The following is a 6,337-nucleotide window of genomic DNA, read 5'->3' on the forward strand; positions in this document are numbered from 1 at the left end:
ATCTGATATTGTGTGTGCTGATTTTCGACCACACTGCCAAACAGGGAACTCAGTTGGAGAGCACAGGCAGAATAAATTGCGCCTGAACAACCTGTCAAAGAAAGATAAGACTCCGGTAGTGGTTCGTCTACCCAGGGGCTCTCCAACGATCAAGTCAGTACTCAATTTATCTCTCAAAGATAGCTAATAGTGCTTAACTCGTAAGCCAGAATACAAAAAGCATACCTTAGACCCACGATGGTGCCTTACTTTCATAGCCAGCACTAACTCGATCCCTGTAGAAGCCTAGCTTCAATGGACTCTGGCTCAATGCTCATCTTGGACTCCTAGCTAGATAAAGATAAACTCTCCTTATGCGCTCATCTCGAATTTTGGTATCTCTGCAGATAACCTCGGCCTAGCCGAGATCATCTAGGCGTCATGACTAAGACACGTGGCACTTTGGCTGACACGTCAGCATCATCTTGACCACATGTTGTTATTCACAAAATATGCCCCACAACTACCCCATAGGTTCTATTACCTCGGCATCCTGAGGTGATGGAACCTATACCATTTGTCCATATAGCACATCGGCTAGGACTTACTCCGTCCTTCATGACCGAGATCATAACACGTAGGCTTCACATGACCAAGACTTTGCAGTCTACTTTATCAATGACCAAAAATCGAGAACCAAGTTCTTCAAGTTCCTTAATTGACCGCCCTTCTAGCCGAGGTTCTTGCTTCATTAAATTAAGAACTACAAGAGTTCTAATTGTGCATGAGTTGTCACACACGGTTTTCCCAACAATTTTATCCACGCTTCCTTTTCACATTGATTCGTACCTGACACGCGCCATCAGGTCTAGTTGCTTCTATGCACGCCGCCTGACAGACACGTTGTCCAAGGCACATTATTATGATTTGCCGCCCTTTTCGTGTTTTTACAAAACATCATTCTCTCTCCGTCTCTTCTCCTTTGTATCTTTTGTTTTCCCTCTATGTTCAAGTTTTTCTCTCTCTAAACAAATCCTCCACCTCCATTGCTATCGAGCTCTCTGCAACTAATTCCGTTCATCTTTTCTGGCGACACTTTCACCGTTCCGCTCCATATATTTCCGCCGTCTAACTCCAACAAACCTTAACATCGGACCCAACTGATGAGTTCTTCATTCCTTTCCATTTTTCAGTTTCAATTTTTCATGACTTGAATATGCTTCCATCTATACCATACGTTCATTCTGTTGCCATTGGATTCATTTTCATGGTTACACTCCATTTCTTTCTTTTCTTCGTTTATGAACCGATTTCCTGTTCTTGAATCTTAAATCTTATACTTGTATAGCCTTTTACGAAAAATGCCAATACTGTTCGGATTTTTTGCACATCTATACACACTCACTCAGTGTTCTTGAATTTCTTGAGTTTAAATCACGTTTTCTTTTCTGTTTCTCTTTCTTTATTTCTAGATTCTTGCCTATGATTTTTTGTATCTGCATAGGTTTTTAGGCTTGGGATTTGTTCTAGAATCCTTTGCTTTAGGAAAACTCAACTAAAATCCTCCTAAATCTTGAAAAACCCTTGCCAACATTCCTGTTTAGGGTTTTATCCGAAGTCCTTCGAAACCACATCAACCACTCCCTTCTGAAATCTTACACCTTCCTTTTTTAGCTGACATAATGGGTATGTTTAGATGGAGGGTAGACACCCTAGAAAAACTTGGGTACTTTAGGAGAGAGTTCTCTATCCCAGTTGATGTTCACCTTAGGCTGGCAGGGAAGGAGGACTCAATCATGCTTGATGAGGACTCTATGCCTTTCCCCGTAGTGGCTTGCATAGAGTGTGGACTTAGGTTCACTCTCAACATTCTTTTCCGACAAGTCCTTCATTATTACAAATTTAACCTAATCCAGCTGGCTATTAACTCTTATAGAGTTATTAACAGGATAATTGCCCTGTCACACCCCAAACCCGCCCCTAAAAGTTTGGGCATGACTACTTCAGAAACGAACACTTAACATGATGTACATAAGATATGGGGCCTGACGGAAGCATTCAATATCGAATAATAACATATATAATATCCATTGAGCTATCACTACTATGCCAGGATCACAAACAGAACATAAGGCAGATAAACATACAGTGACGGCATCTGAAAATTTAGTTATGTACATATACGTATACGGACCCAGCCCTCAAGATTGGGCGTGACAAAAACATTAAAAGGGTAGACGAATTATACACTTCAACCTTAGACGGACTATCAGGGAATAAAACCAAAAGCTTAGCAAAACTCCATAAAATGGGTTGCCTTCATTTAAATGCCTAAACACTCTGAGGTTGACAAAAGGGGAGCAGACGCGGTGGGTTAAGGCTGACCACCTGATTGGTGACCTACAAAAATAGACATAATAGAGAGTGAGCCGGACTCAGTGAATAGTAATACATGAATGAAACGATGCTTAACTTGAAACATAACACATAGCAATGCATATAAAGATGTGAAGTTTACATAGTTAGTCTGATTCTGTGCTAAGCACACAACGACCTTAGGTTCAATCTTGCAACATAAACATGGTGGCTATAAGCCCTTGAGACATGGTGGCACAAGGCCCTTGAAGCATGTGGCATTAAAGCCCTTGAAACATGTGGCATAAAAGCCCTTGAAGCATATGGCATGAAAGCCCTTGAAACACGTGGCATGAAAGCCCTTGAAACATATGGCATGAAAGCCCTTGAAACATACATGTATGAACCCAAGAGGTGTCTCACACGGATTCTAGAGGTGACTCACATTGTAGCACTTAGTTCCGTGTAGCACTTTGTTTCATTTCATGACAACTTATATAGATGGCCATAAGCCTCATAACTTTCATGGAATGGCTTTCAGCCTCATAATTTTCACATATGTATGGACTCAAGAGGTGGCTCATACAGATTCTAGAGGTAACTCGCACTGCAGCACTTAGTTCTGTATAGCACTTTGCTCCATACCAGGAATTAACAGGTTTTCCAGACTAAACCGTACATATCATGTCATATCATAAACGGAATCAAATCATACATATATTTTTTTTATACTTAAATCATAAGCAGAAATTAAAAGTCATATTCGTAACATACTTGAATTCGTAACATACATGAACTTGTACCATGCGTAAACTTATAACATACTTGAACTTGCACCATACTTCAACTTAGAAAATACGTAACTTGTAACACACCTATATTTGTAACATGCTTGAATCTGTAACATACTTAAACTTGTAACGTACATAAACTTGAAACTTAATTACTTAAACCACGGTATTATTACCCCCGAGTAAGGGCCTTGTGCTAAGGATGCCATGGATTCTTTTATATATATAGACAATCAGTCATTAATTCAAAACGTCACATAACAGAAAATAAAGCATTTCTTATCATATCATGTCATTGCAGTACGCTTAACAAAGACAGAACAATTCACATTCTAACGTGGGTTACATAACGATGTTAAACCTTTGCATTCATTTCATTTCGTAGATTCTAAACGATCTCGGATCCATACGTAACACAACAGAATAATCTTGGATTCACACAGATACATCATTCAGAGATGAACACAAGTTCCATTTATTCTTTCAGAAGAGGTAACGTAGTCTGCTGATGAATAAAGGAGAGTTAATATTCGTTATTGACAGAACAAAAGAATTCCAACGTCATACCAATGCACGCAAATCTTTCAATGTTCATAAATGTTAGTGTAACACTTACGAAGAACAGAGCATTAGTGACAATAGTTATCAACGGTAGATAAAATGTACATTTCCATACTACTACTCGCAGAGTGATGGCGGAGCATTCTTTCTCGCGGGGTGTGTCCTGTACACATACATAACTTATAAATTAGTTCATTTCTCTCTGTTGAATTGCTTATGAATTCATTTCGCTTCGAATAATTTATAGATATCAAGAAGGCATCAATTACAAATTTCGACAATATTAAAGGGTCCAGCACGCAAAATGGAGCAACCCATATTTTTCAGCATGGGCCGCACGTGCGGCAAAGTGTCCCACATGTGCGGCAGTGATGCCCCGCACGTGCCTTTTTTACAGTAGCCAACCCTCAAAATTCTTCATTTCCCGCACGTGCGGCCGTGACTCCCGCACGTGCGGCTGGGGTTCCCGCACGTGCGGCCATGACCCCCGCACGTGCGGCGATCTGCCTCAATTTCCAGTCCGAAATTCAACTTTCTCTTCACTTGGCCAACTTAACTTGAAACACAAATTGAGAATAAAATTCATGCAATATTATGGTTTAATCTTACAATAACATCATTCATAAGTGTAGAACATCCCAAGAATTGTAAGTATAATTCAATTGAGTTACTTCCTTACATGAACACAACCCATAAACATAACTTAATTCTCTTGCATACAACATCACATATGTAACCTTAGAAGACAATTCCTTTATCCTTGCATAACCAACTTAATTTTACATTATCTAGGTGACAACTATAAACCAAGTTAAGCATTGATCATACATTAGATTCAATTTCATGCCCTAGGTCAAACACTTGTGGAGAAATCGCACTCAAATTCAAGAGAGGAGACATGGAGGGTGAGTAAACTTACTTGTGATCTTGAACTTCCCAAATTCCCTCTAAATTATCCACTTGATCTTGAAGAAGCCCCCTTCTAGTTCCTTTCTCCCTAATCTCACCACTCTCACTCTCTCAGGAAATGTTTTGAGCTAGGAGTTCTTAAGGCAAGAGTTAAAGAACACACACACACACACACACACACACACACACACACACACACACACACACACATATATATATATATATATCTATAAGGCATGAATAGGACAAAAAAATCAATCATTTAATCATCCCAAATTGAATTTCACAGAATGGCTTATTATTACTTAAAAAGTATGCTGATTCCAATTATAGAATCAATTTCGGATTATCAAGTCTCTAAGGCCCTCAATTTCTGATTCAAGCACTAGAATTGTAACAGATAGTTCTCATATTAAATAGATGCACAACTATAAGCATAAGATCCATTTTTTTTTTTAAACTTACTTTCACATGAAATTTCCCAATAAACATACAAATGCACAGAATAGGGGACTAAAAGTGTACCAGAAAACATGTACAAGTGTCGGGCTATTACATGCCCTAGCTAGCAGAGAAAACCCTAGGATAACTCTATCCAATATCCAATACTGTTATACCATGTGTGGCCTGAAATCTGAAAAATGCTACGTCTATTACCTCAAGCTGAGATCCACCGAATACAAACTCATGGCCGACCTCCCTGACTCCAACGAAGGTGTTGGAGATGATTATTTCATTGTCTCGAGCAACTGGGAGTTCTCACCTGATGACGACCTTCACCTCTATCCTTTGAGCCGAATAGTGTTTAAAGAGGGTAATGGTATGAACCAAATGTCACTTTACATGCTTTTAAGTCTTTATTACTTTACTCTCTTTATATGTTCTAATGTCTAATTTTTGTACTTACAGCTCCTTCTCAGCCATCAAAAGATTTCCATAAAACCTTCTACCCCAGCAAGGACTTTAAGAAGCTGTTGGGCTTGCCAGTTGATCAACACAATGCCCCTCTGCTGCTTAACTACATCCTAACCTACAAATTCGCGTTGCCCGACGTCTCCAAGAAAAGCAACTCTCCATCTTCAGCAACAACTCCCACTACACTTCATCACCACAGCCTGACCAAGCCTCAACCTCCGATCCAACGGAGCAGCCATCAACATTCACTCCACAATTGATTCCTCCTATCCAGCGCCAACGCTGTCGCCGAGTTCCAATCTTTGCCTCTGTTGGTAGAACTTGTAGCCAAAAACGCAAGAGTATTGAGGTGTCGGTTTACGATCCAACCAACCTACCCACTACACTACCAACAATCCACTTCGACACAAAAGTCATCATTGCCGCCACCGTCGACGATATGGGATGAAACAGAGCTGTCGTCGAAGACCTCTTGGTCGACATCCTTGGCGTTATGACAACCCAATCCTCCCCATCACAATCCCAACCGAAGGCTAAGCCAAACAGGATTAAGAAGGCCAAAGCCAAGGCAACAGTGACTCAGATTGATTCTGATGACACTTTGCCTATCTCCAAACTAGCAAAGGTTGAGAAGAATGCCTCTGCCGCTGAGAAGAGGCCTGCCGAGGCTAACCCATGACTCGTGCCAAAGGCCACGTGTCCTTCATTACCAAAGTTGCCTTGGCTCGGGAACTTAGGTATGAGAGGGGAAGGTCATGAATTGAGCATCCCCGCTCGCCCGATCAAAGATCGGGCTCTACTAATCATGATATGATTTTTTATAAACA

This window comes from Camellia sinensis, chromosome 10, assembly GCF_055761805.1.
Source record: "Camellia sinensis isolate YWXY chromosome 10, ASM5576180v1, whole genome shotgun sequence".
Taxonomy (NCBI): Eukaryota; Viridiplantae; Streptophyta; class Magnoliopsida; order Ericales; family Theaceae; genus Camellia; species Camellia sinensis.